Source organism: Macrobrachium nipponense, chromosome 31 (assembly GCF_015104395.2).
Source record: "Macrobrachium nipponense isolate FS-2020 chromosome 31, ASM1510439v2, whole genome shotgun sequence".
NCBI classification, from domain to species: Eukaryota; Metazoa; Arthropoda; class Malacostraca; order Decapoda; family Palaemonidae; genus Macrobrachium; species Macrobrachium nipponense.
Genome location: NC_061093.1, coordinates 16,086,090 through 16,112,077, shown reverse-complemented (window position 1 = coordinate 16,112,077; position 25,988 = coordinate 16,086,090). Strand labels below are relative to the sequence as shown.

The following is a 25,988-nucleotide window of genomic DNA, read 5'->3' as shown; positions in this document are numbered from 1 at the left end:
CGCGGTGGCGATCGAGCTGCAGGCCTAGTCGAGCCGTCTCGCTGTGGAGAACGGCTGGACCGAGAACAGCGGCCCCAGGTCTCGTGTCAGAGGAGCTGGTGCTGGTCGCCGTACCCGATCGCTCTCTGTGAGAGTGACGGTCAGGCGACCGGCGAGCTCCACTGTCACGGTGAGACCGGTGCGTATCCTCACGGCGCGTCACGTCGCTGGTACCAGCCGTGGCTGGTGCCGGCGAACGGGGGGACCTCTTCCCAGCCTCAGCCCGTGGCCGGTCATGGACCGTCACGTCCGCCCAGGGTAGCCAGCTGCCTCGCCGCGAGAGCGAGAGCTGGTCTGGTGAGAGTCGCGTGAGCGGCTGTCACCAGTCTTCCGCTCCGTGCCGTGAACCTGACGCTGAGCGGACTCAGAGGTCTGGTTCCTGGCTGCAACACGGTCGCTGGTAGGCGACCGTACACTCGGTACCTCTCGCGAACGAGCGGCCGAGCCGGATCCTGCTGCTGTGGCCGAACCACTGAACAGCAGGTGAGGAAGTGCCGGTGTTAGCCGGCACCCCTTCTGGTCCCCGTAGTTCTTCCTTCCGGTTGCGGGAGAAGGAGACGGGTCCTGCTCCCGAAGGAGCAGGGCGACCAGCGGAAGAAACCCCCCGTCTCCCCCAAAACACCAGAGCGAGACGGGCCCTTAGAAGCTCCCGAAGAAGACTTCTTAGGGGGGGGGGAGGCGACCTTCTTCTTCTTAGGCGGGGGAGCCTTAGAAGAAGAAGGGGAAAAGAGGCGGCAGACGACGACGACGAAGAAGACGATGAAGACGACGACGACACCTTCCTCCTCTTCTTCTTCTTCTTCGTCAACCTCCTCAGGACCGATGTCAGGTCTGTCATCCAGGACGAAGCCGGGCTGCTGTTGCCGAAGCAACAGGGCCCGGACGTACCTGTCCGAACAGACCAGCATCGGGAGCAGCGGCGCCAGGAACGGGAACGACATCAGCAGGTGCGGGCATCACAGGAACGGCAGCAGACACGGCAGGAACAGGAACAGGAACAGCAGCGGTGGTCACGGCAGGTACGGCAGATACAGCTGGTCGAACCAGCGGCACAGACGTCATCGGTACCGGTGGGAGGTCCAGGGGCGAGCTCTTCGGGCACATGAAGTCCGGTCGCGGCAGCACGGCAAACCCAGGTGGCGGCATCACACTCCCCCGAGTTACGGCGACTGGCCCCTGCACCCGATGTTGTTGGTGTTACAGAGACCGCGTGCTGGGTGTACACCAGATGAGGAGGTGACGCGTAGCCAGGTGTTGTCAGGGGTCGTGGTGGTGGTTGTTACCGTAGCGTGCGTAACCGCCACGGAGCCAGCGAGATGATAGAGCAGCCCCTGGACACTCGGCACGCCCTGCAGTCCCAACGACGCCCACACCTGTCCAAGGTCATCCTTCACGGCAACCGCACCTGAGGAGGCAAAAGTCGGGTGATTAGGCGGATCCTCTACCCGCTCGCGCGAAGACGAGCGGATAGAGGACCCAGAGTACAACTCTACGTCGGGGTATCTAGCGCCCTCCTCCACACTCGACACATCGGGAGAGGAGAAGGACCTAGACACCCCCCCCCGAAGGGGAAGGCGCGAGACGTGGAAGTTGAGCGGGCGGCAGGAAAGAAGACGAAGTGTCCGTCACCAAAGGAGTCGCGGGAGAGCTTTCCGACGACTCCTTTGCAGGCCTTCGCTTCTTCCTGCCCTCATACAATGTCCACTGCGCCTCCGACCAGTCCATACAAACATCACAGGGCTCGGCCCGGGTGCATTCGCGCCCCCGGCACCGAGCACACAAAACATGAGGGTCTATCTCGGGAAAAGATCTGAATTTCCCACATTTGCGCCCTTCGGTACCCGGGCAAAGTCTCCTTGGGGTAGCGAGGCGCGGAGATTCCATCATTAATGAATTCAGCGTAATTAATATGAAAAGAGAGAATACTGTACTTACAATCTTTTCATACACAATTACAAACAAAACAGAAAGCAAACGACGAGCAGCGGGCAGAGAGCGAAACACACACGTCCATCCACCGTGAGGCCGAAAGCAAAATGTTATTGTTACCTCCCAGTCGCGCGCGCGCGCCTGTCGGACAAGCAGTTAACTACGAACCCCTTGTTCGAAAGCTTACGACCTATCCAGCTGCCGCTAGTATCTTCCTATTGTAAAAGGACCGAAGGTTTGTATGCCGTGTCGGAACAAATAAGGTAAATAGTTGAATATTACTACAATATAAGCGTTTAGCTTAAAATTGCGTTTTCGACCATTTTGGTAGAGTCAAAGTTGACCGAAGGTTGAAATTTTGGCACTTATCGTTATTTATATAGAAATATTTCAAAACTGATAAAAGTTACAATCATGAGCATTTTTTTTGTTGCAAAAATTATGTCAGTGACAAAATAATTTTTGAGATGTGTCATTGATACTTTAAAGTGCGATAAGAAAGAAATTCGCGCTTGCGCGCCTGCGTAACGATTGTAAACAAAACAACGCCTTGATCCGTGAACTCCCAGCATCCCCCAAGGCGCGTGATTCAAAAGTTTTCGGCTGGTAGGCCTATAAGTATTTTTCCGCGAATTTAAAAAAAAACTTTTTTTGAGCAGACGTATGGTACGCCCATTCGGAAATCGGGGGAGATTTTGACTTGACGTTTAATACGTCCATTCGGCGTTTAAGGGTTAATAGTAATATCTATTAGTATCAATACCAAGGTGTATGGAACACTTTTTTTTTTTTTTTTATTTTTTTTTTTTTAAGTGGCTTAACCCTTAAACGTTGAAGGGGTATAATAAAAATCATCTCCTGTATGCCGAGGGGGTCTCGGAGTGAGCACAAAGTGGAAAAAACTATTTTTTTTTTTTTAAATCACAGCGGCGCTTAGTTTCAAGATTAAAAGTTCATTTTGGCTGCTATTTTTGTCATTGCCTGAAGTTTAGTATGCAACCATCAGAAATGAAAAAAAAACAAATCATTATCATATATAAATAATGCGATATATGATAGCGCAAAAACAAAAATTTCAATATATAATTATATTCAAATCGCGCTGTGAGCAAAACGGTTAAAGCTAACGAATTTTGTTGTTGTTATATTGTACACTAAATTGCGATCATTTTGGTATATGACACATTGTAATACGTTCAAAGCAACACAGAAAATATTATCGCAAAATGATGCATGAATTCGTAACGCGCAGACGTAAAAAAATTTTTTTTGTCAAAAATTCACCATAAATCTAAATATTGTTCTAGACTTCCAATTTGTTTCAAAATGAAGACAAATGATTGAATATTACTATACTGTAAGCTTTTTAGCTTACAATTGCAGTTTTCGACCATTTCGGACGAGTTAAAGTTGACCGAATGTCGAAATTTTTATATATACATTTTTTTTATATGCAAATATTTCAAAAATGAGAAAAGATACAACCTTCAATTATTTTTTGTTGTATTTCACATGAAATTGTGCACATTTTCATATATAAAACTGTATGAAACTCCTAGTATGAAATGGAGCAAATATTACGAGAATGCGACATACGCATTTCGGAGATTTGCGGCGGAGAATCCGCGCGCGGAGGGAAGGAAAGTTTTTTTTTTTTTAATTCACCATAAATCTAAATATTGTGCTAGAGACTTTGAATGTTTCAAAATGAAGATAAATGACAGAATATTACTAGACTGTAAGTTTTAGCTTACAATTGCGTTTTTCGACCATTTCGGTAGAGTCAAAGTTGACCGAACGTGGTTCTTTTCTATTTATCGTGATTTATATGCAAATATTTCAAAAATGAGAAAAGCTACAACCTTCAATTATATATAATGAAATTGCGCACATTTTATATGTAAAACTTTATGTAATGGCTAATTTAAAATGGTGCAAACATTATGACAATCGCACGTATGATTTTTTCGGAAGAGTTACCGTGCAGACGTAAGGAAAGTTTTTTTTCATAATTCACCATAAATCAAAATATTGTGCTAGAGACTTCCAATTTGTTGCCAATGAAGGTAAATGATTGAATATTACTAGAATATAAGAGTTTTAGCTTACAATTGCGTTTTTCGACCCATTTCCGGTTAGAGTCAAAGTTGATCGAAGGTTGAAATTTTGGCACTTACTGTTATTTATATGAAAAATATTCAAAACTGATAAAAGCTACAACCATGGGTTGTTTTTAGTTGTATTGTGCATGAAATTGCGCACATTTCCATATATAAAACTTTATAAAACGGCTATTTAAAATGGTGCAAACATTACGACAATCGCATGTATGATTTTTTCGGAAGAGTTACCGCGCAGACGTAAGGAAAAAGTTTTTTCATAAATTCACCATAAATCTAAATATTGTGCTAGAGACTTCCAATTTGTTGCAAAATGAAGGTAAATGATTGAATATTACTAAAATATAAGAGTTATAGCTTACAATTGCGTTTTTCGACCATTTCAGTAGTCAAAGTTGACCAAAGGTTGAAATTTTGGCACTTGTTATTTATATGAAAAAAAATATTTCAAAACTGATAAAAGCTACAATCATGAGTATTATTTTGTTGTATTCTACATGAAATGCGCACATTTTCATATATAATACTCCATGTAACAGCTAATTTAAAATGGTGCAAAAATTATGTCAAAGTGACAAAATAATTTCTGAGATGTGTCACTGAATACTTTTTAGTGCGATAAGAAAGAAATTAGCGCTTGCGCGCCTGTGTAATGATTGTAAACAAAACAACACCTTGAACGTGAACTCCCAGCATCCCCGAAGGCGCGATTCAAAAGTTTCAGCTGGTAGGCCTATAAGTATATTTTTCCGCAAAATAAAAAAAAAAAACTTTTCTATGTTGACGTAAAATATGTCCAATCATGCACACCCGACAGACCAATTTATCTTGACGTAAAATACGTCCAATAGGCGTTTAAGGGTTAAAATACTATTTTCTTAATAGTCACTCTGCTTACTTCTGAAGTACGTTATAATTTATTCATTCATTAGACTTTTGGTGTACATATAATTTATTCATTCATAAGGTAACTTGAAGTGTAAGAATGTGCAGATGACTTCATATGCTTTCTAGCCACAAATTGTCAATATAGGTATGAATGGGAACAAAAGAATAATTGTTTAAGTGAATAGTTCCAAGTAAGCCATAATTTTTTGAAGTTGTAACATAAATAATTTTATTTTTTAGAAAGTCCAAATATTCAATATAAAAATAAATGAGCAAGATGATTTCATTAGTGCTACTCACTGCAGACCTATGTATGTCCCAGGTTGGTTCATGTTATACTGCCAACCTAATAATTGCCAATTGCGTCACACACGCTCCACCTCACCAGTTGACATTGGCGGACGATGCTTTCTGGCTACAGTAATACTTACATATTTATTTAATAGACATATTTTAGCACTGAGGCATAAAAATCAAATATGACTATTTCCAATTTTAATGGTTGCATTGGAAGCAATATCAGTATCACTTTTTCTTCTTTCAAACATTTGAACTGGGGTATGGTAATGACTTTTGTCAAACGCCAATTGCGCTTTGTAACTTTTTCCAAAATTTGGCGACATTCTCTTAGTTTTGAAACATATGACAGATTTCACCCCTATGAAACATATTATAGCCTTATTGTATGAAATAATTGTTTTTGCATTGAAATAATTTATTAATATGTACCATGTTAGGTTGCCAAATTGTGAATTTTTTTAATGAAATCCTATGCAATCATGTTGTATCACTTAAGAGCATAGCTGTACATACCTCCACTACATCTTAGCATTAGGTACACAAATTCATTCTAATGTCTACAATCAACATAATGATTAACCCATAACTCAATATTTAGGAAACAAACTTTTCACCAATTACCTGGGGCTCTGCCTGTTGAGATGTTCATCTCAAACCTTGTCTAGTTCATAACAAATTCAAATAAATAAGTATACAAAAACCACTCATTGTATCTATGTAGAGGAGTTAATGACTAGTACATAACTTGGGGCAAAATTGAGTTTTGCATGAACACACTTACAATGCAAAACTAGTAATATACTCAAGTACCATAAAATATGAGAATATCCCTACCACTTACAAAATTCATAACAGCATGCAAAACACTCCCCATACCTGATGGTGTTATAATTGGTTCCCCGGGCTCTATGGTGACTTCCTTCACATCTACGGATGATGAATCCCCACGTAACCGTCTTCTCTTGCTGTTGCTGCTAAAAGTACTGCAGCATTTAGTCTCTCTAGTAATCGACGAATGCCAGGATCCATCTGAAAATATTTAAGTTTAGGTTCTGCCCTTCAATTCAGCCTTTTAAGAAATGATGCAATAAGTAAAAATGACTGGTAACAGTATGTGATAGTGTCAGTTGAGTTGTGTGCATCAACTGCTGGAAGATCCAGATCTACTTAGATGAGAAGGGAGGCTGGAGATGAGTTAAGCAATGGAGAGAAATACAAGGAAGACATGAAATAGCAGAATTTCACAGTGCACCTGTATCACACTGCATTAGAGGTACAATGTGGTGTATCATAAGAACTAAAATGCTCCAATAAGTACTTTTAGTAGTTCATAATAAATTTAAAACAAAAATTGATGAAGTTCAATATTATGTGATATGATATTCTTTAGACAGATGGCCTAAGCTGGAATAAACAAAATTCAAAAATTAGCCTGTGGTTAAAATTTTGTTGTAACATGCATTTTAACACCTCTATAGAGCAATAAGATTTCTAAAGTGAGCAGAGCAATGACCATCTTAATAGTGTACGTAATAGCAGATGAACCGAGTTGAGAGAATTCTGTTGCAGTCCAGTGCAGATATAGGACCCATGTAAATATAGTCAAATTGGTGGATATCACATGCAGCGTGCACTGTGACAAATTCAGGACAATATTAATGTTCCCTGCAAACATCCCTTCAGCCTTCAAAAGCCATGCTTTTCTTTATTTTACTTTCCAAGGATTCATTTTGGTATTCAACAAGCAACATAATTACTTCCATTTTACTTCAACTTTTACCTCTTATAAGAGAAAAAATTCTTTTCCCAAACCCTATGCAAATCCAGAAATGTGACAAAGTGGGTAAACAAACCACTTTTCAATAAAACAGTAGTACTAGGTTTAATTTTTCTATTACCACAAAGTATTTTAAGCAGTAAACCTGTCAAGTTTCATTTAAAAAGATATGTAAAATGGGGCAACCATGGTTTTTTAAGTTAAAATGTTTAACTTCATAAAGCACAAGTGATTAATTTTTGCTAGTAGCATGGGATGCTTCTTCCAAGCCAATGTAAGGCATTTGTGGTCCTTTACTTCACAACCAAATAAGTAATTTAAATCCTACGTATTTTCTAAACCTTGGGCTGGATGAGATTTCATGTTTTTATTTAAAGCCTAATATGCTAGTCTTCAATCTCTCCCTCCCCTTTTTTTTTTTTTATTAATTCCTTTATAGTTTTATTATTCTAGACAACTTGATACCTGCCCAAAATGTCCACCTGTCTCTTTAACTGAAAGCAAAATGCCCACTGTATTAACATTTGAGGCAGCAAAATGAAATAAACAAAGTAACACATTAAACTCTTCGATTTTCATAGGAGCAATTCATTATCAACTGAATCAGCAAAATTGATGTTGCAGAAACTTACAAGACTCAAACATGAATAATAAGACAGGTAGATCTTACATCAAAAGTCAATGGTATTTGCTTATTTGTTGAAGTCACATGCATCTAATGTGATTTTTAAAAAAAATAGCTGAATGGTTAGGTTAAAACTAAAAAAAAAAACTAAAAAAAAAAATAATAAAAAAAAGAAAATGGCCAAATATAAATCACCTGTTCACTCATCAAAGCAGTGATTTGACCGAACACCACAGTTGCCGGGTGTTGATGAGGTGAGCTAGGTGATAAACTGCCCGGTATAAAGGATGTGATTCATCATGTGTGACCATTGGATTATTCAAACCGATGAGATGCTTGAGGTGGGGTAAGGCTGTCACCAGCACCTGCTCCAGGTGGCGTGTGCGAAGTCTGACTTTGGTAATGCAATGCAGGAGGGGTCCCGGAGAGTTACTCCGTGAAGTAGGTAGATTATTTGAGAGGTTAACTTTCACCATTGTTGCTATCCATACATCTCCCATCATCCATCCCTCCTCTATATCCTGATCCTGGTCTCTGATCTTTATGTGGGCCTAGATAGCCAAGTTGGGCTGACAAATGGGCCAACTGCCTTACCCGGTGGAAGTTGAGGTGCAGCACCTAATAAACCCATAGCAAGCATCTTGCTGTTCTTTTAGCTGACGCCGTCTTCTCTTGCTCCACAACTCGTGACAATCTTGGTATTTGGGTAACGGTGGTGGTTCCATGCTGTGATGATCAAAAGTAAATTTACTAATCTCATTCTCACAAAAAAAAATATTTAAAACTGAAAACAAACTGAACACCCTGAAACAGAAAGATCAGTCTGATAAAATTCTTATGAAAGAACTTGAGAACACAATACACCAAAATATACTGTGGATAATTTTCTAAGCCAATCCTCATTACTTTTCATTAATATTAGGAAACCTTGATGGTCCTTACACTGAATATAGAGTTCTACTCTTAAACCATAGAATATAACAGGCAACCAAAAACTCTTCAAACACCTATCCACCATATAAATCATGCCATAAAGAAAATTAATTTTACTTGGCAGGCAGGATATTCAAATCTTGTTACTACTACCCAGATAAAAGAATGTGAAAATATGAATAACTTGGATAGATGCACAACATCGAGTAAACACCTTTTTTACGGAAAAATTTCGAAGTTTTATTTACAATGAACCAATTAAGAGAAATGTAGTGAATATAATAACCTGCATCCTCTTCTATCACTTAAGTCAATAACATTAATACGACCATTCCTGACTGCACATATAAATTACCATATCTAATAAGATACATACGTTCATTTAGTAAGCTGATACCGATCAAGAGTAAAATTTTCAAGCAACCCCCCATGGTGTAGAAACTGCCTATCCAAGTTTATTATATTCATCTGTAGGTATGAGTCAACTCTACAGAACAGCATTTGTATCTTTTTTTTTACAAATCTGTCCAACTAATGCATAAAAAATAGCAATGTGTATAATCATACACAATGCAATGGATACTTAAACTACAAAAGAGAAAGAAAAATAAGGAGGAAAACTAATCTCAATGACAACACTGCTAACAAGGGCAATTACTTACAGTTCAGGGTCAACATTTTTCAGCCAGTGCTGTTAAGAAGAGCACTTTCTGCAGTGATACGTTTCGATGGATCTAACTTTAACATCTGGTCAAGGAGTTCTAAAGCAGGTTGAGGCATCTTGTCTTTGAAATCTTCTAATATTCTTCTACGATAGGTTTTCTTAGGTTTCATTGCACCCCAGCCAGGCAATTTCACAATGTCAGGCCAGTCTGCAGTGGTTGGAGTTCCACAAACCCGAGAAATGACATCTAACTGCATTGCTTCTGTGCTGGCCTGGTATGGGAAAAGGCCAGAATATAACAATAGTTCACTGTAAAAAACTAATGATCTCAAATCTGTTGGGTTATTAAAACAAAATGGCTCATTACAATCCTATTATCTTAAAATCTATTGGGTTATGATACACTAAATAATTTTGATTCACCAAATCATCCAATCTGGAGGAAAGTTGCTATTTAACATCAAAGTGTTCATTCTTACCCAAGATACATGAACCTCATCAATTCCTAGAATTCTACAGAGAACATATTAAGCCCCATCACAGTTCTTTTTCTCAAGTGTACTGTATGGTATAGTACATAAACTCAAGTAAGTACATAAGAAAAGTTAACCAATGACCTGAACTTACCTGAAAAAGTGGCCTTTTCTGGAACAGCTCCCCAAGGATACAGCCACAAGACCAGACATCAATAGCTGGTCCATACCGTTCTTCCCCTAATAATAGTTCAGGAGGACGGTACCACAAGGTAATAACTTTATTTGTATATGGACGTTCCTTGTTTGAGCTAAATAACCTTGCCAAACCAAAATCACCCAGTTTAATTTGACCCCTGAAATAAAATCATCTTGGTTAATATCAGCCTTAATTTCATCCAATCTCAATATTTGTATACTTAAAAAAGAACCCAGATAAAATTTCTTTAATTTGTCTCAAAAGTCTCCCTCAAGAAAATTGTTCAAAAAACAAGCCATTAACCATTTAAAAAATTAATCAACAAAAAAAAACCTTCAAAACAAAGAACTAACAGACAAAACATCACCTACAACAAAAAATGACAAATTTTTAAAATCAATTTGTATTTTTCATAACTAACAAACCTGAAGTCTTAACATTAGGACATTCTTCTAGCTCCAGCTGTAAAACTAGTAAAAATATAGGCAGTCCCCATTCATCTATTAGTGGCTTCGGTTAATGGCCATCCGGCTTTATGGCACTTGTCTAGACATACGGCGAGTATCGGTTGGCACCAATAATAGATATATGGTGCCATTACATACCTCATAGAGGCACCATTAACCAGTTATCGTCACATAAATTGCTGAATTTCTGTCAATAGTGGGTTTTTGCTTCCCAGCACCCCACCGAGATCAGAACCTCGCCGATAAACAGGGACTGCCAGTAAAATAATAATAATAATAATAATAATTTCAAAAAAACCTGTGTAATCAAGGGTCTATTGGCATCTGTGCTTGATCACAGGTTATTTGTGGGAGCTCACACAATGCCTTGGACATCCCTTGAATGCATTACTTACTCTTTCCAACCCAGTTTTGACTGTTGGAGGGGTGGTTCAAGGTGGGCCTTTATATATTAAGACCTCAGGTTTGTTAATTATGAAAATACAAATTTATTTAAAAATATATTTGTTCATATACAAATCAACCCTTCAGTCTTCAAACATTAGGATAGACTTACTCATTGGTGGGAGGTAAGTATCCTTCACTGGACAAGAGAGTTTGCCACCTTTAGTTCATTCCAAATAAAATTATTCCAAGACATCGAATACAACCTCAGAAACTATGATATATGAAAGTTTATCGGTTTCATCTCTCTGGGTGTTTCATAAAAAACATAGTTCATTGCATTTGCAGAAGATGGAGAGGTATCTATTCTCATAACGCCACGTATTCTATTGTGAATTTATCATCATCCCACTCTCTCCTTGCCACAGAGAGGGTTGTGTTGCTACTGAAAAGTATTTTATGCTATTGATTACCTTAGCAGCATGGCTGTCTCAATCACCTGTTCCAGCTTAACAAGGTATTCTTCCTCTTACTGCCCGTAGGTAAAGTAGATAGAAAACATAGGGGGGGCAAAAAAAAAAAAAAAAAAAAAAACACACACACACACACCACCACCATTGGACCCAAGGGAAAAAGTCTCCAAGGATCTATGGGCAACACCTTTTAAATAAAAGGATGCGAAAGTTGTCACCAGCTTTCAAAATAAAAATCATCCAACAGACATTTTTCTTGAATGCCAAAGAGCTCAGGTCCCTTGTGTCATGAGCTCTAATTCTCACAAAATTATTTGACCTTTCAGATTCTGTTAAATACATATACATTTCTGATTGTTTCTCTTAACCAAAATGATATTGTAGTCTTGGACACTTCTTTATTGACCCAGCCTGTACTCACAAAAAGCCTTTGGCATCTAAGCCCGAGATGTCAAGTTCTTTTTAAGTAAGCTCTAGACTTTTTAAGGGTTTAAAAAAAAAAAAGCTTTTAGGTACTTTAGACAAAAAAGACTTTAAACAAAATCAGGGTCATTAACCAGGGCCCTTCCCAAAGATTGTATAGAATAGGAGACAAATGTGTCGTCTGCCACATAAATTCTGGTATAAATTTGAAGACTACTGACTTCAAACCTCTGGAATAACTTCACCCTCATATTACAAACCATGTTTAACTCTCCTACTCTTCTGGTCAATGCTAGAGCCAACAAGAGAAGTTCCGAGTAGAGAAACACTGCCTACAACACCAATCACAGTAGACAGATAACTTTCTATGATACACACATTGATGACTTTCTGATATATCCTGCCACTTGCGATGCTATTTTTTGAGAAAAACCTCTCGCTCGCAGGATACTTGACAGTCTCCACCTAAGAATAGATAGGGACTGTACTAATTGGTGGTACCTGTCCACGTGTGGTTGGTACAGTAGGTTGTTCAAGGGAGGTAGTTCTCTCGGAACATCTATCAGCAGTGCTAAAAGGTCCAAGAACCATTCTTCCTTTGGCCACAAGGGACTACCCAGGTTATCATGAGACTCTGAGACTGCATCACCTTATTCAGAATCAGACGGATCAGACAAAATGGAGGAAATACATATATGTGCAGAATATCCCACAGATGTTGTAGAGCATCTTCTACCGTGTCTGGGACTACTGAACAGTATATCTCCAACTTCTTGTTTGTTGAGAGCAAGTCCATGACCGGTCTTTCCCACAAGATAAACATTCTGTCTGCAACTTCCAGATGCAAGGACCACTCTGTTCCCAGAATCTGGTCCCAGCAGCTCAACTTGTCTGCTTTACATTCCTTTTCCCTGGAATATATCTGGCCCTGATGTCTATAAGTTCTCTACAGCCCACTGATGAAGTTGAACTGTCATGAGTTTGTTTATATGGTGTTTTTACATTGTAAGGAACCAGTGGTTATTTAGCAGCGGGGCCAACGGCATTAAGAGACTTCCTGAACTGTCTGAGGTGTAACTGTCGAGATACCAGACCTCCTAGTTTGTTTACATATGCTACTGCTGTAGTGTTGCCTGATATCACTACTATAATGAGTGTCCCATCAACCCTCATCCCGGAACTCCCTGTAGTGCTAAGAAAAATGATAATTTGTCAATTGTTAAAACAAACTAAAGTTTTTATACATACTTACCTGACAGATATACTTAGCTATAGACGCTACAGGTAGGTCAGGTGATCTACCCGCCCTGCCCTGGGTGGCAGGACTAGGAACCATCCCCGTTTTCTAATCAGAATTCTTCTCTTCCACCTGTCTCCTGCGGGGAGGCTGGGATGGGCCATTACATCGGATATATATCTGGCAGGTAAGTATGTATAAAACTTTTATTGTAACATGACAATATCATTTTTATACATTCAACTTCACCTGCCAGATATATACTTAGCTGAGTAGCACCCATTGGTGGTGGGTAAGAGACAGCTAACAACTGAAATAGACAGGTAAACAACATATGTTGTAGGTATTAATAAACCTTGGTTCCTACCTTATTAGGCTGAAGACTTCGCGGCTACTGCCTTGGAGTCTGCTTAGCCTCAAGAGCCTCAGCGAGATATTGATCTATGGCTAAGAGTTCTTGTGGGTCTGCCAATGGGGTCTTATCCACTTACTCGGCAGAGTCCTAAAGGCCCCTTTGTCATTGGGTGCTATTCCACTAACATGACAATACACCTTGTTCAAGGAGCACAAAACCGATCCCGATCACCTGATCCTAACATCCATGTTAGTTCTAAGATTGTAAGGAGTTATCCCCGAACTCCTTACAAACAACCAAAAACTCGAAACATAATTACACTTTCATTACAAAATATACAAAAAAAAATTTTGTACTCCCCTACTAGTCATACATACCCTTGATCCCTACCAGCAATGACACTCTGCTCCCGTGCGACAGTAGTGAGCTTGCTAATAGAAAACCAAGCACATATCTGACAAGAGGGTTTATAGTACGCTAAAACACAAAATTAAGGATCAGTCTTTGCTCCAAGACCCAGTACCTGTATCTGCTGATACAAAAGGACCTAGCGAGAAGCACTTCTCATAGGTCTCTCACATCCTTCAGATAATGAGATGCAAACACTGAATTGCACCTCCAATATGTAGTCTCAATGATATTCTTTAGAGACTATTCTTTTGGAACGCCAAAGACGTTGCTACTGCCCTCACTTCATGAGTCTTGACCTTTAGAAGACCGAAGGATTAACCTCCCGAGCAGTTCTTGTGAGCGTCCGTAATAACGCTTCTCACAAAGAAAGCCAAGGCGTTCTTGGACATGAGTCTTTTGGGGTTCTTCACCGCACACCAAAGACCTTGTTGACAAGCTCCCATCTGTCTCTTCCTCTCTAAATAGTATTTAAGAGCTCTCACTGGACAGAGAGATCTCTCTATCTCTCTGCCTACCAGGTTAGATAGGCCTTTTACCTCAAAACTTCTGGGCCAAGGTTTTGACGGGTTTTCGTTCTTTGCCAGAAACATTGTCTGGAAAGAACAGATGGCAGCATCTCCTTTGAACCCCCAACCCCACCGTGGAATCCAGAGCGTGTAATTCGCTCGTCCTCTTGGCTGTAGCGAGAGCCACCAGGAACAAGCATTTCCTAGTGACGTCGCGGGGAAGGACGCCAGATGTAAAGGCTCGAATTTATCCGATGAAAGGAATTTCAGGACCACGTCTAGATTCCAACTAGGTGTTCTAGGGAGTAGCTGCTTTCGAAGTCTCAAAAGATCTAATTAGATCGTGTAGATCTTTGTCGTTAGCAATGTCCAGGCCTCGATTCCTAAATACTGAAGACAGCATGCTTCGGTATCCTTTTATTGTCGAGACAGATAGGTGTGATTCCTCTCTCAGAAAGAGGAGGAAATCGGCAATATTCACTATAGAGGTACTGAGGAGGACAGCTTCTGACCCTTACACCACCTCCTAAAGACTTCCCACTTCGACTGGTATACTCTTCTCGTCGAAGCTCTGCGGGCTCTAGCGATAGAGCCCGCACACCTTGCGGAAACAAAAGCCTCTCGCTCTGACAAGTCTTTCGATAGTCGAAAGGCAGTCAGAGCGAGAACCTGGGAGGTTGTGATGAAACCTCTCGAAGTGGGGTTGTCTGAGTAGATCGTGTCTGTTTGGAAGCGATCTGGGGAAGTCCACTATCCACTCCAGTACCTCCGTGAACCATTCCTGGGCTGGCCAAAATGGGGTGGGGCTATGAGTGTCAACTTCGTGCTCTTCGAAGCTACGAACTTCTGAGCTTACTTCCCCAGGATTTGAACGGGGGAAAGGCGTATGCGTCCACACCCGACCAATCCATGAGAAACGTCTACTGCGAAGGCTCTCGGATCTTCCACTAGAGAGCAAAAGATCTCTATTCTTTTGGAGAGGAACGTCGCAAACAGGTCTATGTGAGGTCCCCCCACAGGGACCAAAGACTTCGACACACTTCTTCGTGAAGAGTCCATTCTGTGGGAAGGACCTGATTTCTCCTGCTCAGTCTGTCCGCTCTCACATTCTTGATCCCTTGAACAAACCTTCTGAGGAGAGTTAGTGCCTCTTTCTTCCGTCCAGGTTAACAGGTGTCTTGTCAACTGATAGAGGGAGAAAGAGTTGCGTTGATCCCTTGCTTGCGTATGTAAGCCAGAGCCGTGGTGTTGTCCGAGTTTATCTGTATCACCCCGTCTCTGACTAAGCTCTTCGAAGAACTTTAAGGCTAGGTGTATGGCCACAAGTTCTTTGCAATTGATGTGCCAGGACACCTGTTCCTTTGTCCAGGTGCCTGACACCTCCTTGCTCCTAGCGTCGCTCCCCATCCCGACTCCGAAGCGTCGGTAAATAACACTTGGTCTGGGTTCTGCAGAGCAAGCGATACGCCTTCGTTCTTTTGAAGCGGAGGGATCCACCACTTCAGATGATCTTTTACTTCTTGTGGAAGTTGGAAGATGTCCGAGAGTTGACCGTCTTCCAAACTCCACACCTCTTTGAGGAAAAACTGCAAGGGAGAAGGTGAAGTCTCCCTACGCGAGAAGAACTTTTCCAATGAGGACAGGGTCCCTAAAAGGCTCAGGTAATCCCTCGCTGAGCTGTTTCTTTCTCTCTAAGAAGCTCGAGATTCTCGACAAACCTCGAGCGATTCTTTCTCGCGAAGGATATACCCGAAACCCCGAGAATCCATCTGAATCCCCAGATAGACCAAGTTCTGGCTGGGGATCAGTTGTGACTTCTCGAGGTTTGACGAGTACACCTAGCGAATCTATCATTGTTCCTGGGTTTTTTACTTCTAAGTCCTCCAAGCACTGAATCTTCGACTTGGCCCTGATCAGCCAGTCGTCCAGGTAGAGGGAGATGTTATTCCCTCTAGGTGAAGCCATCTTGCTACATTCGCCATCAGGTTGGTGAATACTTGTGGGCTGTAGACAGACCGAAGCACAGAGCCCTGACTGAAAGATCTTGTCTCCTATTACAAAGCGAAGATATTTCTTTGACAAATGGTGAATGGGAACGTGGAAATATGCGTCTTGTAGGTCCAGAGAGACCATCCAATCTCCTGACGAAGAGCCGACATTACAGAGGCGGACGTTTCCATGCGAAACTTCTTTTTCTGTACGAAGCGATTCAGAGCGCTTACGTCCAGAACTGGCCCTCCCACCCCCCCGATGCCTTTGGTACTAGAAAAAGGCGATTGTAAAATCCCGGGGAGTGTGGATCCTGCACAAGTTCGATGGCCTCTTTTTCCCACATTTGCTCCACCATTTGAAGGAGAGTCTTTCTCATTAACGGGTCTCTGTACCTCGCTGACAGTTCCCGAGGCGTAGATGTTAGGGGCGGGCTGTCGTCGAAGGGGATTACATATCCCTTCTTCAGGACCGACACTGACCAAGGGTCGGCCTCCCTTTTTGCCCATACTCCTGCAAAGTTCAGGAGTCTGGCGCCCACTGGTGCTTGGAGGAGCAACAAGTCACTTTGATTTCTTGAAGGGCCTAAATGAAGACCTTCCTCTCTTTTCAGAGCTTCTTTCTGCAGGGGGACGAGCCGCTGCACCTCCATGAAAGGGCTGCTGAGTAGGACGAGATTCCTTCTTACCCGTCGACACTACAGGGCGTCCTTTCTTGGACGTTTGCGTTAGTAGGTCTTGTGTCGCCTTCTCAGTTAGCGAAGCGAGATATATCCTTCACTAACTGAGAAGGAAACAGATGATCTGATAGATGGGGCGAACAGTAAGGCAGTCCTCTGGCTCGGAGAAACCCCTTTCGATAATAGGGATCCATACACTGATCTCTTTTTAGGAGACCAGCACCAAAAAGGGAAAGCCACTTCACCCGAACCGTCCTGTACTGCCTTGTCCATGCAGGACAGGACGCTATGGAGAATTTCTGGGTTTTTCAGAAAACTCCGGATCCTTAGATTTGTTGGCCAGAACTCCGAGTGACCAATCCAGAAAATTGAACACCTCTAAAGTGACAAAAAGTCCCTTTAGAAAGTGGTTCAACTCTGAAGTGCTCCACGTCGCTCTGACCGATCCTAAGGAGTGACGTCTAGAGGCCTCCACTAAACTGGAAAAGTCGGCATCTGCAGAGGCAGGTAGAGAAGACCCATAGTCTCTCCTGTCCCATACCAAATACCTCTCTTCCCCGTGCAATCTGGAAGGAGGCATGCAGAATACCGTCTTTCCTAACTCCTTCTTCTTGTCCATCCAAGAATCTAAAGAATGGAGTGCCTTCTTCATTGATATCGCAGGCTTCATTTAAAAGGCCGACGATTTAGCCGTAGCTGAGCTCGAAAAGAGCGAACGAGGAGAAGGAGGAGCCGCCGGACTAAGAGAATCTCCAAACTCTTGCAGTAGTAATGAGGCCAAGACTTTATAATTAGAAAGGCCCTCATTAGCAGGAGGTTCGTCGTCAGACAACTCGTCTAACCCTCGATCAGACAAAGGAGAAAGTTCACGTTTGGAGGGAGAGTCCTTCCAAGACCTCCTATGTTCGATGAGAGAGGACTCCTATTTGGAGAAGAGTCATAACCTCAGGAACAAGTCCCCGACTCTTGCCTCCTGGCTCTTGACTCTTGCCTCCTGACTCCTGCCTCTGGCTCCTGACTCCTGCCTCCTGACTCCTGCCTCCTGCCTCCTGCCTCTGACTCCGGACTCCTGACTCCGGACTCCGGACTCCTGACTCCGGACTACCGGACTCCAGGACTCCGGACTCCTGGCTCCTGCCTCCTGCCTCCTGACTCCTGACTCCTGACTCCTGACTCCTGCCTCTTGGCTCCTGCCTCTTGGCTCCTGCCTCTTGGCTCCTGGCTCCTGCCTCTTGCCTCCTGGCTCTTGCCTCTTGCCTGGATGCCTCTACACTCCTGGCTCTGGGCTCCTGCCTCCTGGTTGACTCCTCACTCCTGGCTCTTGGCTCCTGACCTCCTGGGTGACTCCTCACTCCTGGCCGGTGCCAGACGTCTGATTTCATCCAGGTTCGTACCGGAAACTCACCTCGAGTAGGAGTTAATCGATCCTGAGGCAGATACCTCCATACGTCGGAGGATCCTTTTAATAGGAAGGGAAGTGTCTTTCCTTCTAGGAGGCTCCTTTGACAGACTCCTACAAACGACGAAATCTGTTCCTGCATCGCCCATCATGAACCTCTTTGTAGCCTCCTCTTTATCCTCTTCGGGAGGAGGGGAAGGAGGAGGGGAGGAGTCCATAGCCTCCACCTCCTGCCTCCTTCTCACTCTGGTTGAAAGAATGGCTCTTCTTGCCTTCTTCACTCCGATGGAGACTCCTCAGGGAAGTTTTCAGGGCTCGAGTCAATATTCGGAGCCTTCCAACTCCTCTTGAGAGGCCGAGAACGATCTGAATCTCTCCAATCACGTCTCGGATGATGAGATCCCGACGACGAGAAACACTCACGTAGGACGCTTTTACAATAGCGGTCCTTGGCAGTCTGGGGTGTCACAGAAACCGCCGAAGGGACACCTGATCGGTGGGGATTCTCCACAACCTCCTTTCGGCTTTCGACCATTCCTTCTCCTCTGGGCATGTGAGCTTGGAAGAGGTCTAGACCTAGGAGCGTTGCTGAGCCGACCAGATGCCCCCTCCACTACACTGGGGACACTCATATCACTGTCCACTGAAAAATCACTAGCCTTACCTTGTATGGCAGCCATTTTGTTTTCCATCAACTTGAAGGCTGCTTTTAGATCCGCAAGTTCTTTTGCTGGATCTTACAGGTTCTGCAATAGGAGAAGGGGCTGCAATGGAAGGAGAAGTAGCAATACTTACCCTTGGGGAAGATCCCAAGCTTGGAATTAGTTCAGATCTAGACTACTTAAACTTCTAGAGAAGCCTTCCTCACTCTTTCTCTTTCTAACCTTTTTAAATAATTAGTTAGATTCTTCCATTCGTTCTCACTCAAGTTCTCACATTCCTTACAAGTTTAGTTAAAAGAACATTCATACTCCCCTGCACCTCTTGCATACCGTGTGAGGGTCTACCGAAGCTTTCGGCAACCTCACCTTACAGCCTACTTCATTCACAACGTCTCACAACCATACCAGAGTCAGACATTATTAAAGAAAATTTTCCAAAATCAAGTCCACAAAACAGTCCACAAAAGCGTATGCCAATCCAAAAAAAAAACAATCCAGATACGTCACCCAAAGTCGGTCAAGAAAGATCAAATTGTGCCGTGAACAAAAAAGAAAAACCAATCGAGAGGAACAACAACAATGTTGATGGTCCGGGCGACAGAAGAATTCTGATTAGAAAACGGGGATGGTTCCTAGTCCTGCCACCCAGGCAGGGCGGTAGATCACCTGACCTACCTGTAGCGTGTGCCGCGAAATTTGAAATTCTGTCGGAGACGACGGAGTCTATAGCTAAGTATAATATCTGGCAGGGAAGTTGAATGTATAAAATGCGGCTTTTAGTTCTAGACATATTAATGGAGTTCTCTGTCCTTCTGACTTCATCTTCCGAAGTCATCAGATCCTCCATGTGAGCGCCCAACCATCAAGTGACACATCTGAGAAACATGCAGAAGATCTGTAGGATTGTGTTCTTGCAACCACCAGTAGATCCTTTCCTCACTCTGTCCGACGGGTGGAATCTGCTTGTATGGGATGGATCTTACACTTGGCAACCAAAACTCTTCATCTTCCATTGTAAAGACCAAAGGTGTAGTTTCCCATGTGGAACTAACTTCTCCAAGAAACTTGGGATCCCTAGAACTTCTTGCCACTGCTTTGCTGGTTATGTTTCCTTTTCCAGGACGGAATTCACTATTTTGCATTTCTCTACCCTGTGATCTGAAGAGAAAATTTTGGCCTTTACTGTGTCCAAAACCATCCCTAAGTACACCAGCTTCTGCTGAGATCCAAACTCGGCTTCTCCCGATTTATCACAATGCCTCAGCTATGACAAAACTGGAGAAGGAGACCTTTGTCCTGAAGTCATTTTTCTTGGGACTAGCACCAACCAATATCCAGGTACCTTATAATCTGATCCCTGAGCATGACCCTATGTCGACAAGAGTGAATACTCTTATAAATACTTCAGGAGACGTTGTCAATCCGAAACAGAACTGAATTGAAAAATGATATTGTTATAATACAATATAGTTTCATACATACTTACCTGGCAGATAATACATAGCTAAGACTCCGTCGTCCCGACAGAAATTCAAATTTCGCGGCACACGCTGCAGGTAGGTCAGGTGATCTACCGTCCTGCCCTGGGTGGCAGGATTAGGAACCATTCCCGTTTTCTATTCATATTTTTCTCTTCCACCTGTCTCCGCGGGGAGGCTGGGTGGGCCATTAATCGTATATATCTGCCAGGTAAGTATGTATGAAACTTTATTGTATTATAACAATATCATTTTCATACAATCAACTTACCTGTCAGATATATACATAGCTGATTGACACCCTTGTGGAGGGTAAGAGACAGCTAACATGGAATAGACAGGTAAACAACATATGTTGTAGGTATAAATAAACCTTGGTTCCTATCTGATAGGTAGACTTCGTGGCTGTTGCCCAGTAGTCTGCATACCTAAGACTTTAGCGAGATATTGATCTATGGCTAAGAGATCTTGTGGGTCTGCCGATGGGATATGAACCGCTTACTCGGCAGAGCCTGAAAGGACTTTGGTCAATGGGTACTGGACCACTTCTATGACAATACACCTTATGAAGGAGCGCAACACCGATCCCGATCACCTGATCCTAACACGAGGGTTCGCGCTCAAATTGGAAAGAGTTATCCACACACTCCTTTCAAAAACCCCAATAATTTCACTAAGTTAAAAAACTTTAACTCAAAGTTAACGATCAGTGTCGGCTCCTTATCCCAGTAACGTATCCGCAGAAACGTATAAACCAAAAGAGAAGGATTCTCTCGTAGGTTAACTTGACATCCTTTGTGTAATGAGAAGTCAAACACAGAGTTGCCTCTACCGTACAACACAGCTAATATGTCTTATATGACATATTGTTATGTAAAGAACAAGAATTTGCAAAAGCGCGCACTTCCTGCGCTTTAATTCTCAGCTGTTTGAAGGAATCAAGTCACTTATGAAGTGCTTAGGAGATCTCCATGTTTCAAAGAAGACCAGGGCTTTCTTGAAATGGATCTCTCCCGACTGAAGCCTGAAGCCTGGCAGGAACCTCGCGCCTGGCTGGTGCTTCGCTCTTGGTTGGCGCCTAGCCCTTGTCTGGTACCTTTCGCTTGACTGGCACCTCGCATTTGGTTGACGCCTCGCTCTTAGCTGGAGATTCGCGCCTAGAGCCTGGCTGGCTGCTCGTGCCTGGCTGGCGTCTCGCGCCAGGTTGGCGCTTTGTGAGCCTGCCATGCCTCGCGCCTTGCGCCTGCCTGGAGCTTCGCGCCTGGCTGGCGTCTCGCGCCCGGTTGGAGTGGCGCCCTTGCGCCTGCCTGGAGCTCGCGCGTGGCTGGTACCTCGCGCCTGCCTGGCGGCCTCGCGCCTGCCTTGGCGCCCTCGCGCCTGGTGGCTCCTCCCCACTTGCCGGAGCTTCGAGCTTGGTAGAGTCTCGAGGATGTCTGGCAATGTCCACATCGGTACACTCTTATCTGTCCTATATGTTCGCATCTAGCACATCTGTGTCAGGTTGTAGGCCCGGTCTTTCTCCTCATCAGACAATGACAGTGTTCTTGGGGCTGTCTGCAGGTTTCTTCTTCCTTACTGACTGTGTCAGAAGGTCTTGAGTCGCCTTCTCAGTTAATGAACGAGAAATGTCCTTCACTACTGATAAGGGGAACAAAAGTCAGACAAAGGCGAGTACAGAAGCGCTGGCCTCTGAGTGTGGGAGACCGCTTTGGTTAAAAAGACACTATATACTGCCCTCTTTTTAAGAAGACCTGCTCCAAACAAAGAGGAGATCTCAACCGAGCCATCCTGAACCGCTTTGTCTATACAAGACAAAATACACAGAAGGACTTCTGGTTCGAGTCCTTCAGAATCATGGGCTTTCTTGGACATCACCCCAAGGGACCAATCTAAGAAGTTGAAACTTCCAATACATGAAAGAGTCCCTTGAGGAGATGGTCCAGTTCTGAAATGCCCCAAGTTATACGGGCAGAGTTCAAACCTTGTCTACGTGAAGCGTCAACTAAGGTCGAAAAGTCCGCTTCTGACGTAGACGGAAGAGAAATACCCATATTCTCTCCCGTCTGATATCAAATGCCTCTTTTACCAGCTAGTCTCGCTGGAGGTATGCAGAAGATCGTTCTAACTAACTCCTTCTTCGACTTCATCCAAGAGTCTAAAGACTGAAGAGCCCTCTTCATCGAAATGGCTGGCTTCATTCTAAGAAAAAACGAAGATTTCTTCGTCTTTGCACTAGGGAAAAGAGAGGCGCGGGAGAAGGAGGAGAGGCAGGAGTCAAGTCGTCTCCATACTCCTCTAGAAGCAAGGCTGTCAAAACATTATAGTTCGACAGTCTTCTCTTCCGTTGATACTCTCCTCCGAGTTTACTTCTAACTCGTGTCTAGATGAGTCTCCGCTGCTAATTCAGTACGTCTTTCCTCTGGAGGAGACAAACTCCTAATAGGAGAGGGGCTAAGGGAATGATATTCCTTCCTCTTCCCCACTTTAATAGTCCTGGAAGGCGCCAACAGCCCAGGCTTCTCTCCATAAATGGATGACGCTTCTAGTCCGCCAAGCGTCCTGGCTGACGCCTCCCGTAACGGTTGCTGACGTCTGGATGACGCCTCGCGCCTGGAAGACGCTTCGCTCTCAAAAGGCGTCCTAACTGGCGCCAAAATTTTGGTTGGAGCCTCGCGTCTAAAAGCAGCTTTAAATGACGATTCATGTCTTGACGACGTCTCACGTCTCTCTGGCGTTACGTGTCTTCCGTAAGATTCTCCCGATCTCGCTCTCGAAACCGAAGCCTCTGCGATATGTTTGGAAGCTTCACGTCTGCATGACACTCGCTTCGCAGGGGAGAGAGGACGAGACTTCTTGATTGGAAGCGCAACGTCCTTATTCCTACGAGGCGCTAACACTCCACCAAAGAGGCCAGTTGCTCTTGTACTGCCAAGATAATCTTCCTTGAAGCTTTTCCCACGTCATCTTCAATCGGGGGAGAAGTAGGAAAAGGAAGCAGTCTATAGGAAGCCTGTTCGTCTTCTACCTTACTGAGAGATCTATGAAGAAGACTTTCCGCAGGTTCTCACAACTCTTTCCAATAAATGTTAAACAGTTAACAGTTATTATCGTCGATCGAGAAGGATCTCTTTGTTAACGCGAATAGGAGCGAAAAAAGAGATTCTCGATGCTCTATGCGATATGAGAGAGTCGTGGAAATGGTCCTAAGTGATTAAATGGTAACGAAATCAGGAACGAATCTTGCCGTTTACCGAGCTTGGTGTCCGAGAGGCTACTGGACTCTTAGGTTAATAACTCACTAAAACGAGAAAATCTTGGATGGTGCTCTTGGCTCACTGCGCCAGGCTGGGCGCTTCTGGCGCAAATTTTGGGCACCAGGCTGGCGCTTCTGGAGCATTGCGCCAGGTTGGTACTTCTGGCGCGTTGCGCCAGACTGGCGCTTTCTTCTAATTCTTTTTATGTTATGTGCCAGAACACCTGTGCCTTTATGGTACCCGACATCCTTTCACATGTTAATTCCGTTCTTAGTAGAAAAAAGCTTTATATACGTAGTATAGTCCATTCAGGGAAACAAAGTTCTGCCCCAAGAGAATGTTTCCCATCCGACTCATCCATCTTCTTCTGAGCAGGTACTCTAATAAGCTATGCTTTCGTAAGCCTGAGAGCAGTACATAATATAATGTTCTGCTGCGATAGAATTCCTTTAATAATGTTACCTACGGTAAACAGCATTGAAAAGGTTGTACTATCTCTCTTATTGAAAGCTTCTTAGCAAAAGGCATACAATATTTTATTTATTGTTAGCTTAACTATCCCCTCAATCGAGGTTAAGACCGCGATTGTAGGGGAGAGATACGGATAGATATTCCATCCCGCAGGAGAGAGAGAGACGCCCGACCACTCATGACTGACACCTACATGGTACTGACAGTAACTGGCGTATGCGTACTGCGTTGGTCTCAGGCTCTCAGCGAAAGCAGTCCCCGCTTACTCTTCAGAGTTTGCCAGCTACTCCAATTAATAAAGGAATTTTATAAAATTATTATCGAACTTCAGGAAGTTCTTATTAAGCATATTTAAGCGAAACAAGACTTCGATAAATCTAGAAGCTAAGTAGGTGTTGTCTTAACAATCCCTTTAAGCGTAGTCCTTCCTATTGGAAAGACGTAGAAGGATACTGGAAATTGAGTTGCACAGAAAAGAAGTAACTACGGTATGTGTTTATGATTTGACCGTATCGTATTCTCATACAGCAGAAACTCTACTACCTTCTACTATCTTCGTTCTTTTCGTTAATAGAACGATAGAAAGAGTATATATATATCCTTAAGGAACGAAGTTAATCAAGGAACTCTTTAAATCTTCGTGATTTCTTCATAAATCGCGGAAGAGACAGAATTCCTGTTCATCACTAGGGTTTACGGAAGGAAGTAGATATTTTCTATCCGCCATCATACCCAAACATCGATGAGATCTTATTAAGAAAAAACTCCCAAAGCTCTTGCCTCCTCAAAACGAGGGAAGAGCATGGATGAAGGAGAGAGTCCGCATTGAGAGGAACTGCCTAACAAAGGAGTCTTCTGAATAATGAAAAGGGGCTTCTTCTTAGTATCAGAATCCTTCTGACAAAAGCAACGGCCGCCTGTGCGACATCTTGCACATTTGCCAGGGGAAAGTTGCTCAAGTTAAAAATTCAACAAGAGGAGTCTCGCGACTGACTCTCTCAAATGAAGATTTTTGGAATCTTCTGACGCCTGGCGTCTGGATCCTTGCGCCTAGCGCCTGGCGTCCTGGATAGTTCCGCGCGCCTGGAATGTTCCGCACGCTAGAAAGGAGACTCGCTCCTGGAACGTTCCGCTTGCGTGGAAGGTCCGTGCGCCCTAATAGATCCGAGCGCCTCTAGTCTTGTTATAACGAGCCTCTTGCCGAGAAAACGTTCAATGGAAGCATCCTTCTGATTGCCAGTCTACTATAAGGCTCCTTAGTTAAGCCGTCTGTTTTTCTCTTTGAAGGCGCCTTGCGCCAAGAAAAAGTTCTGGAACGCGGCTCACACTCAGTTGCTGGAAAGCGGCTCGCGTTTATCTGTATGAACGAGGCTCGCGCTAGTCTGTATGAACGAGGCTCGCGCTAGTCTGTTGGAACGCGGCTCGCTGCTGGCTGTTGGAACGTGGCTCGCGCTAGCTTGCTGGCTGGCTCTCAGCCTCTCGCTCAGTGAGTCAGTGTTCTCTTATTCAGAGAAACGAGCCAGATCGTCCGAACTTCTAACATGTACATTCTTCGTCTTTTCGGATGTAAGATGAAGAAACGGAAGAACAGACGCACTTTTAAAAGGCTGCCTTTGCAATGGCTATCCCTGGCAGTCTGGGACGTTTTATTACAGATCCTGCCGAGGGAACGCCCGATCGGTGGGGTATTCTCCATAACCTCCGTAAGGCTTTTTCGACTTTCCTTCTCCTCTGGGCTTGTGAGTTTGGAAGAGGTCTAGGCCTGAGAGCGAGACAGAGCCGATCGAACGCACCCTCTACTAATTAGGACGCCTTTCCAATGGCGAACTTGGCAGTCTGGGACGTTCTACAGA

General features: G+C 43.6%; 2 pseudogenes; one reads left to right on the top strand and one right to left on the bottom strand.

Annotated features, from left to right (window-relative positions):
* LOC135206647 (cyclin-dependent kinase 12-like) overlaps positions 1 to 25,988 on the top strand; it is a 193,077-nt pseudogene that overhangs the window by 81,493 nt on the left and 85,596 nt on the right.
* LOC135206646 (cyclin-dependent kinase 12-like) overlaps positions 6,064 to 25,988 on the bottom strand; it is an 89,376-nt pseudogene continuing 69,451 nt past the window's right edge.